At 43.8% G+C, this 14,642-nt stretch overlaps 1 protein-coding gene across 5 annotated transcripts in view; it reads right to left on the bottom strand.

Moving 5' to 3' along the window:
• ETV6 (ETS variant transcription factor 6) overlaps positions 1-14,642 on the bottom strand; it is a 285,690-nt gene that overhangs the window by 214,414 nt on the left and 56,634 nt on the right. The window contains exon 1 of one of the 5 annotated variants that reach the window (XM_063712034.1): positions 13,167-13,280. The exons of the other annotated variants lie outside the window; for them this stretch is intronic. The gene's annotated coding sequence lies outside the window, so the exon portion shown is untranslated. Of the gene's footprint in view, positions 1-13,166; positions 13,281-14,642 lie in introns of those variants that run through there. 5 annotated transcript variants of the gene reach the window in all.

Genomic DNA, 14,642 nt, shown 5'->3' with positions numbered 1-14,642 from the left:
AGATCATAGGCATGTAGAAGTAGATCACCAACGCCATGGGGAAAATGCTCTAATTAGTTTCTAAGCAGATCATTTTGCTGCCTGAAGGTGAAATAGGGACAGTTCATCGTTTTAGCAAACACTTTGCTATCTGTTCTTCCCCTCACATGAGTCTTTAATGGAGAGAGTTAATCCTTGCCTGTAAGAAAATCAATGTATTAGGGCTGAGTCAAATTATATGAGATGCCTGCCCTGATGTGGTCCCTGTCCTAGCTGAACATGTAGTATGGACCTTTTGGGCTGACGATAGCTACAGCACCATCACTAAGAGGAGAAGAGGTTCTCAAAACCAAAGGAAGCAAACTATTCCACTATTCAACATAGTTTAGAAATGAGAAAAATGTAAACAATGAAAATACTAAATAACATACATGGGTCCACTTTGCAATTTGGTTCTAGCATATTATCAGCAGATGTAAAATATACTGCCTGTCCCCCAACAACTGTAAGCTTTTTATTTCTAACAGCTTCTATCTGAAGGGGCCAGAGTAGTCCCATTTGGTTCTCATGGGAATGCATCAGATAGCTGACCAAATTACTCTTGGAAAGTACAGGGCATGAAAGATTGGAACCCCTACCTGCATCCTTTCAGTATTCAGAGGTCAAAATGCCCTTATAGCCAGAGAACTATCAAGCTGGATGTCTCAACTTTTACAGAGAAAAACTACAAGCCCAGAATGTTAAGAGTCTTATCCAAGGACACAGCTAGTCCCAATTCCCAGCCAAGTGTTAGTCTCACTAGACCATGATGCCAAACTAAAATGAAATCAATGAGAAGAGATTTGTAAACTTGAGAAGAGTAATATAATGAGAAAGCGTGTGAACACAGAGGATGAATACTGATGGATGCCTACAGAAATGGGGTAACTCTCCTAGATCGCTCATGGAGTCAAGAACAAGCAAGTCTGAAAGTTAAGAAGCTGTTTCTCCACCTCTGATACATGGTCTATGAAAGACATAAATCATCAGATGTTACAAATAATGGAAACTCTTCCTAAATGTGCCATTTCCCTGTGGGAGGAGAGAAGAGAGTGACAAGAATAAATAGAGTCAGATCCCATGATGGCTCCATTTAAAAAAGTATTTATTTATAGACCGGAGAAACATCAAGACCATTCAACATGCTTTGTGGCAAACCCAGCAAGAAGGAAAGAAAAGATCACTCTGTTCCTACCCTTCACCAGTCTGCAGAACCTATGGAACGGATGAAAAGATAATCTGTGAGAAGAACTAGCAAGCTTTACCGAAGAAGAAATGGTCTTTCTAAAAAATGCAACCATTGATTCATTTATCGAGCGCTAAGAACTTACTCTACCTATGCTGTGCATAACTGCTAAGAGTGGCTGTTTCTTTCCAAACAACTATCTGGTCTTACTTTTTTCTTCTTTTCTTCTACTATATAGCTGCTCAGGGCCTTACTTTGATTTCAATGCTAAGAGTCAAAGGGGTGGATAAAGAAAAAAAGAAAATGATCCTTTGAGACATGATCTTTTCCCCTAAAGCGCTTATTCCTTATTTCCCGCACACTCAGATTGTGTTAGAAATTGTATTTATACAAACACACACTAAGGACAAGAACACTCTCCTTTCAACCTCAATGACATTAATATCAGTGATGGTTAATTTTATATGTCAATTTGACTCGGATTATGGGGTACCCAGATTACACATTATTTGTGGGTGTGTCTAGGAGGGTGTTTCCGGAGAGATTAGCTCCTGAACAGTAAAGCAGTTTCCCTCCCCAATGTGGGTGAGCACTATCTAATCCATTATGGGCCTGAACAGAACAAGGACAAGAGGCAGAGGAAGGAAGAATTCACCAGTCACTCCCTTTTTTTCCCCTGCCTCACAGCTTACATCGGGACATCTCATCTCATCTTCTCCAACCCCCAAACTGGGATATATTTATACCATCAATTCCCCTGGTTCTCAGGCCTTTGGACTCTGATTGAATGACACCAGTGGCTTTCCTGGGTCTCCAACTTGCAGATGGCAGATCATGGGACTTCTCAGTCTCCATAATCATGTCAGCCAATTTCTCATAATAAATAAATACATTATCTCCTTGTGGTTCTGTTTCTCTGGAGAACCCTAATAACTCATATTAATTCTTGAAGTTGTATGAACAGTAGAAAAAAGAGATATAATCAGAGCAGAAAAGGAGATTCCAAGAAAAGGAGAAACACATTTCTTCCTGCAAAGGGAAAGGAAACCAGGAGGAAGAAGGTGCTGCCATGTGAGTTGTAGAGTATATGGCATAAAACAATCAAAATGCGCCTCTAATTGCCAACCACCTAGGTCTGTTAGTTTTGGTAGCTAACCAAAATGTAGACTGACCTCCAGACTAAACAGACAGACCTCCTTCCTGACCTCAAGAGGTTCCTTTACCTCGGGCAGTTGATCAGCATCCATGCTAAAAAGCGGCACACATTTACAGCCTTCAAATTGGAGTGTGATATTGCTGAGATTTGCTCTGATCTCCAGGGCCTCAAAGCACTCTCCCTTTTTGTTCTGTTTTCTGGCCCAAAGTTCTTATAATAAGGATGTGATATGCATGGTACCTGGCCATCCATAATCCTTGTTCTTTAATTTATTCAGCAACAGCCATGTGTCAAGTGCTGGACCCCATGCTTGGCACTAGGAATCCAGAGATGGGCACAACGAGGCTCTTCATCCAAAGGGTTTGGCACAAGTGCAGGAACAGAAGCAAAGGGTGCTGACAGCACGGAGTGAAGTGTCCAAGCAGAGAACTGCACGAGGGGAAGCACCTACCTGTGCCAGAGGACGCTGGGAGGCGCTCCGGTTACTGCACTGGGAGATGTCAAGGATGAGCAGGTGTATGTCAAGTGAATTTTACAAACAATATCATGGTAGATGCTCTTGGAAACACTATAAAGTAGGTGCCACTATCCTCATTTTACGGTTAAGCAATTGGAAGTTTAAAGAGGTCCAGTAATTTGTCCGCCAAAGTTATAGAGTAAGTGGCACTAGTGTAACCACACTACACAGCAAGCCACTTCAATCAGAGGCCTCATCTTCTTCACCTGGATAATTCTGATAATGTCCAGCACATAACAGGTGTTCAATACGCATACATCCAATCAATCCAAGTCACTGGACTTCATATCCCATGTTCTTTTAGCTCTGTCCTAGTAAAACTAATCATGAAAGATTCATACAAAGAAAAATTTAGCCGTCCATCTGCTTAAGAAACAAACAACAGGTCTTAGTGTACTGCCGTCATTTCAGGCCAAAGACAGAGTGTATGTGTGTGCATGTATATATGTCCGTATACAGCCAAAGAATCTAGATGCATATGCTATCTATGTTCTCTTAGTCAGAGCCAGGAAAGAACTTGGATTCTCAGTAGCAGTTCAGTTCAGCTTTGTAATTATTGGCAGAGAGAGAGGCAGGAGGAGGGAGGAGAGAGAGAAAGGTTCCTCACAAAGCCGGACCCATCTATCTTGTTCTTCTTTCTCAGAGGCAGCAACTAGAATTGATCTGTGATCGTTTTTCCTGTCTTACAGGAATATCCAGAGAGCCACAGTGTCCTTGTAGAGAGAAGAGACCTCCCTTTAGTTGATTCGGGTTGGGTTTAACAACAAGCAGAAACTCAATTTAAAAACCAAACCACTGCAGGTTATGTGTAACTCAATATTCTGAATTTGCAACTAAAAATTAAAAACTCCATATTGTTTTCCCTGCATAAGCAAACTTCTAACAACCGGCAATGTCTGACAATAGTGCAGATATGCATTACCCTCTGCTAATAGTCCTGCAAAGCCCTGTGGACTGATAAGAATGCTCGGGAGAGCATCAGACACCGAGCCAAACACAGAAAAAAATCAAAGACCAAATTCTGTTTTCCACGCACTCCTTCAATTAACAGATATTTATGGAGCACCAAACCTACTCCCAACACTATGTTCATAAGCTCAAAACCAAGATGGGCTCTGATCTCATGGGCTTATTGACAAATGATGCATACAAACAAGGTGATGTGATAGAAGTTTCAAAATGGATGTCATGAGGGCACATATGAGGGACATCTCATCCAGATTTGAGGAGTTCAAGAAAAGACTCCAGGGAGATAAGACCTAGGAAAGAGCCATCAGCTGCAAGAAGAGAGAGAGAAGGAGTGTTTCAGGGAGTGGCGTGGGCAAAGGCCAGGAGAGAAGAGGATGGCACCTCCGTAGAATGCTAAGGAGTTGGTGTGGGCAAGGGCAGTCCAAGACAAAGAGCAAGGGACAGGGCCAGATCACGCAGGGCCTTGCAGCCTGGTCAGGGTTAGTTGGGCTTTAACCTGAGGGTAATGGAGACTTGTCAGGGCAAGGAATGGTCTAGGAAAACAGGATGATCTGGGATTGGGGGAGGGAGAGGCAGAGTGGATGATCCAGGATCGGGGGAGGAAGAGGCTGACTGAGCTGTGCCACTACAACTCCTACATTTCCAAGCTGAGAGTAGACTAAGAAAAAGGCATAAAGCTTGTGTGCTCTGTCACGTTGCCTCGCTTGGCAGCTTCTAGTCTCTAATGACTGTCTGCTGTCCTCTCCAAAGCCATCAGCCAGGCAGGGCCCATTCCAAACTGACATGGAAAGTGACATGAACAAGCAAGAAGTGGCCATAGGTGATGGCGAGAAATAAAAGGCAAGGAATGAGATGGGAACCTTAGATGACTTCACAGGATTATTTCATTCAACCACTTCTAGGTACCCAGTTCCTCCTTCATCAGTTTCTTTCCCTTTCTTTTATTTTCTTTCTTTCTTCTTCCTGCATCAATTTCTCTCCCTTTTTCTTTTCCCTCCCTCTCCCTCTCCCTTCCCTTCCTCCTCTCTCTCTCTTCCCTTCCTCCTTTCTTCCCTCTTTCCTTCCCTCCTTTTTGTTTAGAGACAGAGGTCTCACTCTGTTGCCCAGAGTGAAGTACAGTGGCATGATCATAGCTCACTGCAGCCTCAAACTCCTAGACTCAGGGGATCCTACTGCCCCAGCCTCCTGGGTAACTGGGACTGCAGGCACATATTACCACATCCAGCTAATTTATTTTATTTTTTTATAGAGACAGGGTCTCACTTTGTTGCTCAGGATGGTCTAGAACTCCTGGCTTCAAGTGATCCTCCTGCCTTGGCCTCCTAAAATGTTGGGAATATAAGCATGAGCCACCACACCTGGTCAAATTTCTTTTAGAGGAAAAAAAAAATCTATGCCTTGCTGTAAATGAACATTTCTTCTGAATGTGCAATATGTGCTAACTAACTTTAGAGGGATACAACATGAAGTTTGAGAAAGTATATTTTCCAAAAGGATTGAAATGTATAGATGCCCCTGCTCAGTGATAGAGAATACTTTAAAAATATGTATTAGGATAACTATAGGATTTCCAGGGACTTTTTTGTTTATTTGCTTTATTTTTGCTCTTTGTAGCAGAAGTACAAATGGCAGACTCTACAAGGTCTTCAAAGAATGTTTTCTGGGTAATTCTGAGATCAATGTAAAAACACCTGGGAGCTATAGGTGCTTGGGGGTTACAGAAGAACATCTAAAAAAACACATCCTGGTGTTCTCACTCCTTGTGGTAATAAACTGTCAGGGGCTGGAGGACTAGGCTTACCCCCATGGCTACAGCTAGGTCTACAACTATTAACAGACATATGCGTGCAAAAAGACAAGGCCTGTCTCAGGGAGCTGACGGAGGGCCTGGCTGTACCTTCACAGCTCATGATGCATTAAATGCCTTCCATAAATGTTGACTGAGGGGCTCCAGCTTTCCTGCAACATTAGGAGGGCAGCGGGTCTCACCAGATTACCCCTGTCATCCTTAGGGAAGCGGGGAATTGGTGGATCCGGACACAGCCAAAGGCCTCCTGAGCACCAGGGGCCTCCGCTCCTGGGGCAGTGAGAGAGTGGCAACCGGAGAGGTCTCTCCCTGCCCCTTCTCACATCATCATCTCTCTAGGTGGTGGACACTCATGCTTTCCTGGAAAACAGCGGAAGCAGCTGGCTCACCCAGGGTCGCACAACCAGGGCTTGATGGGGAAAACACCAAAAACACACACACACAAATAACCCCTACATTAACCCCTATGGGCCTTGAGCTGCAGCGCACATTTTAGCAGCGCCACAGAAGGTGCCAAAGTGTTTCTATCGTCTCTGGCTGTTTTCTGCATATATTCATTATATTAAAACCACTGTCTCCTCTTTGGAAAGTAAATCTCGAGGGCAGGGACTCTGACCACTTTCAGAATCCTGCAACTTGGAGTCTTGGTGCTCCTTAATGAAAACTGCACATAAAAGAAACATTGCCAATGTTTAAAAGCCTGAGCTTCCCTTCCTAGGTCACTGGCTGGCCATCTGCTCTCTGGCCCAGAATTCCTGCTTTCCCTCTTCCTCCACACGCCCATTTGAACATCCTCTGGCATTTTATATTGCTGTGTCTCATGGCCTATGGAACTAACGAGGCAAGGACTTCCCAGAAATGAAGGCGAAAAAGGAAGGAAGCGAACAATCTGGCCACGCGAGCACACTGCTCTTTATTGTTTGCTAGATTCCGTGCATTGTATCTGCGGGGTGGTCCGCTGGTCCCCAAGGTAGAAGCCAACTAATGTGTCAAATATGCATTAAGATCTGTACCTTTTAGAGAAAGGTGGGATGGAGGTCATTCTTTCTGAATAAAGAGAAATTCCCTGAGATAGATTTGCATTGGTAGAGGAATAAAAACTTTACCTGCTTCAACCAAATTCCAAAATATGGCCATTCCATTCCTGAGTTTTGTTAGTCACCTCCACTCACAACAGCCATGGAATCACTGCCAAATCTCAGTCTAGAGACCATGGATACAGTTTGACTAAATCGGGGGAAAGGAAAAGGATCACTCTAACAACAGTCACAGACAATATCTGCCCAAGATCAAATACAGGGTCATTACACAAGAAGACACTTGAAAATGGAAGACAGCAATAAAAATGAGACAAGCTCTCTTACGTAAGAGAGAAACTGATGTATTTGGGCAACTACAAAGATGACATTTGGAGGGCCTAGTAGGAAAAAATATTGATTTCTGAAGGAATGATTCACTCCTCCAACATACTTTCCCTGTAATCACTACTTCCCAGACACTTCCTATGTAAAGTCGGTATTACTAAAAACTCCAGGTCTAGACCTGACTTTACTGACTTTTTCATCTGTTCCATATAGAACTCTTCTATGGTCTCTCCTCAGATGCTTGGGCAGCAGCAGGTTTAGTATCTTAACAGTGCTTTCCTCTTGATACTAAGATACCCTTTATTTCATTCTGATTTGTAGTATGAGCCCTTCTCTCCAACATCAGCCCTCCCGCAATAGTCACCCAGATTTTCTTCTTCATGGACATCTCCAAATTCTTTCCCAGCAGAGTAAACTCATCTCACATCCTGCCCCGCCAAATCCCCTCCTCATTCACCACTCCCACCTGCTCAGAAAGCTGCCCCTTCCGCAGCCAAGATCAACACCCTCATTCACACACCCTCAGAACACTGCAGCTTGGCACCATCAGAACCACAAATGGCCCGCTGCGAGAGCCCTGCACAGTTACCCAGCTCCAGCAGCTGAAACCTTCTCCCTTTCCCTTCTGTCGCTGAATGTTCAAGTTCAAGGTTACTGAGAAGTGCCAGATTTCGTCTGGAAAGTCCTCCAGTCAGTGAAAAGGCTGAAGGTATGCAGAGGTTTTCTCCACCAGGCAGCCTTCCCAGAGCAGTAGGATGGTGATAACTTTTGCTCTTGGCTAATTCAGGGTTTCCCACAAAGCATCTGGAGTCTTCCACCGTTCTGATCAACCCTGTTCACCACCTTCCTACCCTCACCCCGAGGGGATCTTACTTCCACTTCAAACTTCAATATTGCCGAGTGGTACCCTTCTTAAGACTTGGCCACTCGATAATAGCTAATATTTCATAGCAGTGGCCCCGCTGTTAACGTGTGGTGGGGGTCAGTGAGAGTTCAACAAGGTGGCCGTCTGTTATGAGCAGCATGATTTATAGGCTATGTTGCTGATTATCTCTTAAAATCTCTTTTAGCTCTGCATTTTGGTGAAGAGCACTGTAGATTATACGCAAGCTTTGTCTCACCCCGTTAACGGAGGACAACTGTATTAGCCATCTGAGCCCGAGTTCCCATGCTACTTAATTGCTATATCGTTGTGTTAACGAAGTTAGGAGGGGGGCTGGCAAGAGCGTAAATCACCTTCATGTACAGATATTTGTGGTTTTACTTTTCCTTTTGCCAGCTTGTCTCTGTTTCAATTGCCTACCATCTGCCTTTGAACAATCTAAGTGCGAGCAGATAGATTTTATTTGGAGGATGAAATGCTTTGAGCTCATCCTAGCAAAGCATTTTCATATACTGGTGTTCAGGGCATTTTCTGTTTAATAGGATCTCAGAGGCGATTCGATTTGGGTTGGGAGTTGGTTCCTTCCAATACTCAGAGTACATTGTCAAATAAAAACCTCCTGATTATATTTTGCGACAGAAGGAACAGGGTAGTCAAGGGTCCAGACGTCACCTCTCACCTTACAATGAGCCCTAGAAACACCCCACTGGAGTGCAGGTGACAAGGCAGACGGGCAAGTACTGTTTTATGCATACAGCCTAGTTCCTACTCCACCATCCTTCATTCATTTTGAGCTTAAAAAAAAAAAAAAAATCAGGTCCAAACATGAAGCACACAGGACCTTCTGATTTGTGGGTTTGTTTTTTTTTTTTCACATGACCTAAAAACACCCAATTAAAAAGTAGGTTCATTCACTCAGTTCACCTGGTTGAGTTTTTCACACAAATAAGATTATTTTGACTTGAACCAATCTGTTATTTTGAAAATACAGCCTAAAATAAAACTAACTGCTGGGTCAAAAGCCAATATACACTGGTGGGAGTCAGGAGACCTGACTTCTAGTTCTAAAATGGCAATAATAGCCTTGGGACCTTCAGTAGGTCACTTAACCGAGCTTTGGGCCTTGGTCTGAAATACCTTAAAACTATAGCTCTAAATGTCTAAATTCTGTTATTCTAATGAATTTTTATTTATTTATTTTTATTGATACATATTAGATGTACATATTTTCAGGGTACATGTAATGATTTGATACATTTACAATCAAATCAAGTTAACTGGTATATCCATCACCTTAAATATTTCTCTTTCCTTTCTACTAGAAACATTCAAATTATTCTCTTCAAGCAATTTTAAAATGTACAATCGATTAACATGAACTATAGCCACCCTACTCATCTACTGAACATCAAATCTCATTTCTTTCTATCCAAATCTAATGACTATCTTCTGAATTACAAGTGCCTCGCAGTCAGAACTGATTGGATAGATGTCAGGACGATACTTGCCACAGTCCTTTATTTTTGGGACAGGAGACCCAAAGCATTGTACAGCAAACCCCAGGTTTAATGAAAGAGGCAAAAGAGACAAGGCTGCCACCTTGGGCCCCTCTCAAAAAGCTCCCAGAACTAGCCATTCTAGCAGCAGTTTTAAGCTAGAACCCTAATTTCCTTCTCTCTTCCCCGCCCCCCCCAACCTTACCCTTTTTCAGGAACAAGTGGGATGACAGCAGGGGAGAGGAGGAGGTCCCTGTCTTGGGAAAAAGAAAGCCCCAGGAACCTTTAAGGTTTGGGTTATTCCCATCACTTTTTAGGGGCAAGACAGTTAAGGAAAAGCAAGAACAACCCACAATCCCTGCTCACTTAATATCCCTCTCCAAAAAATATGGGTTTTAATAAAATGCTAGTGACTCTTCATTATAAATGATTAGAACCCAGAAAAGAATATTTTTAAAACCCTGCAAGGCAAGTTTTAAAGTGTAGTACTTACTGAAATGTCATGCTTTAGGTGGAATAATATTTCACCTACCCATCTATCCATATGAAAGCTATTAAAGGCCACTTCTCATTTACAAAGAGAGAATTTGTGCGTATGTCTGACCTGGTCTTAAAACTGATCCTACAAGCCACCTCCCTAAATCTTCTCCCCGGTTATATTTAGAAGAGTGTGAGCTTCTTTTTTGTTCCTAAAATGATGCTGCCCTACAGTGGGGTTAGACTCCAGCAGAATTTCCTCAATCCCTTCCATCTAGTCCCAGGACAGGGTGTGTTATAAACAGGATGGCACTATCCTTATAGTGAAAAATGTTATAAATGAGTAACAATAGTTAAAGAATATAAGTACTTGAGTAAAAGTTTGAATAGGAATGCCTACTTAGTTACTGAAATTACAGCAATAATTAGTTTCTAAGACCACTATTTGAAAAATTGGTAGCCTCAAACTGGGTTTCTTACCCAAACGAAATAAGACTCATATCAATTACAAAGAAAAGGGTAATTTTTAAGCTTTTACTCTACAAGAATCACATGAAGTACTTCTCAGTTATTAGAAATTTGAAATTATTGTAATCAAAAGCTGCCCAAAATCTACTGTTTTTCCCTTCTTCCTGAAACGCATGCTTGATACCAAATACGACGATGCCCACTTGGCAAATTTTGGCGATGAAAACTGATATAATCTCTAATTACAAGAATACAGTGTATCCCCGAAGAACAAGAAAATTTTAAAGAAAAAAAAAAGAAACAATGAACTACAAAATGAACAAGCCCAGGTGAACAATTAAGTACTAACACAGTAATTTTGGGAAGGAATGTGATTGGGGTAGAATCATGGAAAAGCAGAGAGAAGGGCAAGAAGATGGTGTGAAGATGAGTGAATGGCTGCTGGGGAAGAAGGGCCTGCAGATCAGTGGATGAGGCACACTTGCTTGTGAAGATCTCATTTCGGCACATCCTGCTTTAAAGGTTTACAGGCCAGACGTTATGTGCTGGTGGCAACGGTTTCTACTTTGGGAATACGAATGAATATATGATAAAATGAGGGAGGACCAAGATTATTTTATATTAATAAAGGAAAAGAGGGTTCCTATATGAATAGAACATGAACGGTAGCTCCCCAAAATACCTTTACAGAGGTGAAGGGAAAGAAAGGCTGGAAGAAGATGGGGAGGGACCCGGGGAGGAGGTGGAGAACTGAATGGTAAAGCTAAGTAAGCTAATAATAGAGGCAGAAGGAAGTACTGCGCCACAGGAGATAGAGATGTAAAGGCAGAAAAGCAGGCGAGCCTGGGAATCGCTGGTAATTATCCTATTGCACAAGAGGCGGCACAGCCAGGGCCTCAAAAAGAAGAAAGAAAAGAAAGAAAAGAGAGAAAAGAAAGGAAAGAAAGGAAAGAAAAGGAAGAAAGGAAGAAAGGAAGGAGGAAGGGAGGAAGGGAGGAAGGGAGGAAGGGAGGAAGGGAGGAAGGGAGGAAAGGAGGAAACGATGAAAGGAGGAAAGTAGGGAGGGAGGGAGGGAGGGAGGAAGGAAGCGAGGAAGGGAGGAAGGAAAGAAGTCCATCCCTGTCCCTTCCCCTTCCTCCCAGTCTTTTGGATCAGACTTCGAAGTCACTTACAATCCAAGCTTGAGATTGGCAACTGCGCACCTTATGGTTAAAGAGTCCTACTATGATTTGTGAACAGTATTTTGATGTTTTGGGAATGCATATGGGTTTGACGTGGTGTAAAGCCCGGGAAGGGGGAAGCAAAGCCCAGGAAAGGGGAAGCAAGTTTAAGGAAAACTTTTAAAAAGATATGTGTGCATGTGCGTGCGGGTGTGTACAGAATTAGACCTAATTTTAATTCTCCCACAAAGAGTTGCAAAGAGTTGTAGGGATCTGAAGACATGGCCCTGAGCTCAGTACAGCGCACCCAGAGGAAAGCCAAGTACAGGAGCAGACGGGCAGCTGCCTCCCATCTTTGAGCACAGGGACGTGCCAAAGGAACCGGGCTGCTGGCCCACAACGTCCAACATCCTGCTCTGAAGATGGCCCGTAAGGAGGTGTGTGTGTCTTTGTTTAACAGAGGTAGCACACCTGGCTGGGCAATTGTGCAATAGGAAGCCACAGGGGGAAAATTTCTTCCTGATCTCATCTTGTGATCAGATTCCGCCCTGAAGCATAAGGCTTAAGTGTCCTTGCAACTTTCATCCAGAAGAAAGAAAAACATACCAACCAGCCCTTCTCCGACCCAGCCAGGGATCATAAAAATGGAAGAAGTTCAGAAAAGACCCTTGGCATCTGTGCTGTCTTTGGAAACTGGGTGCCACCTTTGCCACATGGAAGACTAGTTGAAAGGCTATTCCTCTACAGCCCTAATCTCACATGATACTCTTTTCGATAGAAATAATTTGTTAGAATATAACGGCATATCCTTTTGTAAGGCCTGCCACATCAATTTTTTTAAAAAAAAACAGTGTGAAGTCCTTTACCGAGTCACCCATCACAATTTAGAATTTGGAAAGTACGTTAGCTTTTGCTGGGTGGAGGGAGAGGAGGGTGTCCCTCCCACACAGCTACACAGGGCACTTGTTATTGCATTCTTATTGGCATTTCAATCATTCTTTAAGAAAAGGCTCATGAAATTTTCTCCAAGGCAGGTCAATTTTTAAGCAATTTCAAGTGAAAACAATGTCCAACAGACCTATAGTTGTGGTAGTTCAAAAGTCTGTTCTCAGCTGGGTGTGGTGGTTCACACCTGTGATCCCAGCAATTTGGGAGGCTGAGGCCAGAGGATCACTTGAGTCCAGGAATCCAAGACCAGCCAGGCAACACAGTGAGACTTTGTCTCCACAAAAAATTTAAAAATTGGCTGGGCGTGGTGGTTCACGCCTGTAATCCCAGCACTTTGGGAGGCCGAAGCAGGTGGATCGCGAGGTCAGGAGTTCAAGACCAGCCTGGCCAAGATGGTGAAACCCTGTCTCTACTAAAAATACAAAATTTAGCTGGGCGTGGCAGCGTGCACCTGTAATCCCAGCTACATGGGAGGCTGAGGCAAGGAACTGCTTGAGCCTGGGAGGCGGAGGCTGCAGTAAGCCGAGATCACGCCACTACACTCCAGCCCGGGCGGCAGAGTGAGACTCCATCTCAAGAGGCTGAGGCAAGGAACTGCTTGAGCCTGGGAGGCGGAGGCTGCTGTAAGCCGAGATCACGTCACTACACTCCAGCCTGGGAGGCAGCGTGAGACTCCATCTCAAAAAAAAAAAGTTATCCAGGTATCGTGGCACACACCTGTAGCCTCAGCTACTTGGGAAGCTGAGGTGGGAGGATCGCTGGAGCCCAGGAGGTCGAGGAAGTGAGCTATGATCATGCCACCGTATCAAGCCTGGGAGACAAGGCAAGTCCCTATTAAAAAAAAAAAAAGAAAATAAACCACCAGGTTTGCTCTTCAGCAGGTTGCTAGAACCAAGACCATAATCTGCCGTGGAACTAAATGGCAGACAGTCTCCAGATTAGATTGTGACATACTAATTCTTAGGAACCCTAGGTTCATGAGCACCAAGCCCTAGGTCCTTGTGTCCTCTGAACACTGGGCCTGGTAAGGCTGTAAAGGCAGGGGAAGTAGAAGGGGAAGGAAATGGCTTCTCACTCAACAGCCTCAACAGTGAAGACACCGAGCAAGGGTTCTGGTAGCATTCATGGAGGAAACTTTAAGTCCATAATAGAAGCTTAATAAATACCTGATGATTACAAAAATTCTGTTCAACTACTATCCATCGGCCTTCTTCTGTGCCAGGCACCATGCTGGACACTGGAAATGTAAGCAGCACATTGTCCGAGGATGAGGTGTGTACGCTGAGTGTTTAAGAGGGAGCACAACTTCCGTGACTGCCCCTACCTGAGCAGCTTCTTAAATGTGTATTTTCACATTCATATACAGACCTATGCTTTCTGCTCCCTAAGTGGTCCAGATCAGCACCCCTGTAACAACTCTCAACCTACTGCGCAAGCCCTCAAGGAGCCCATCTGAGCAAAGCAAGAAGACCCTTAAATGCCCTGAGTGGACAGACAGGCCAAGAGAAGCCGCGTGGAGACCGACCCACCCCGCAGCCAAGATGAAGTCAAATCTGGCAGGGCTGGCAGGCAGCTGCCACGTGGGTCTGCAACAGAGAGCCCCCAGCAGGCGGTCAGGAAAACTCGTGACAGTTTCAGGGAAACTGTAAAAGGACTCTTGCTGGGGTCTGGTTGGGTTCAGGAAGCCAGAAGTTTTCACATATCCTCATGCCCTGAATCCCAGCTGTACCTCAATGGCAACAAAAATAGGGAGAAAACGAACTATTCGGGCTTGTGTGGAAGGCCCAGTTTTGTCTGCTTATATCTGAAAGTAACTTGATTTCTCCCAAGTGGTCCATTTCACACTTATCAGATCACACTTAATCAGATTCATAACCCTAACACACTCTCTTAAGACTGCCCTCTTTAAATAAATGTCACTGGGCTATCCACTGTAAACAGCAATGTTGAGGCTGTCCTACCATCCATAAGACATAACTTTGAGTTGTTTTTCTAGTCCCATAGTATGCCCAGTAATTCTCACCGGCTTAGTCCCTCCAGGCAACCCATTAGGAGTAAAATGAGAGCTCCAGAAAGATCTTCATCTCAGATAGGGTAGGAGAGAACATGGGCTGTACAAGAGAAGACTGGAAAGAGCTGACTCAATTAAGAGAGGGATTCTTCCCTTGACATGGAAAGGCCAATCACAGACCT

Source organism: Pongo abelii, chromosome 10 (assembly GCF_028885655.2).
Source record: "Pongo abelii isolate AG06213 chromosome 10, NHGRI_mPonAbe1-v2.0_pri, whole genome shotgun sequence".
Taxonomy (NCBI): Eukaryota; Metazoa; Chordata; class Mammalia; order Primates; family Hominidae; genus Pongo; species Pongo abelii.
Note: the sequence above shows the minus strand (reverse complement) of the source record. Positions and strands in the feature narration are given on the sequence as shown.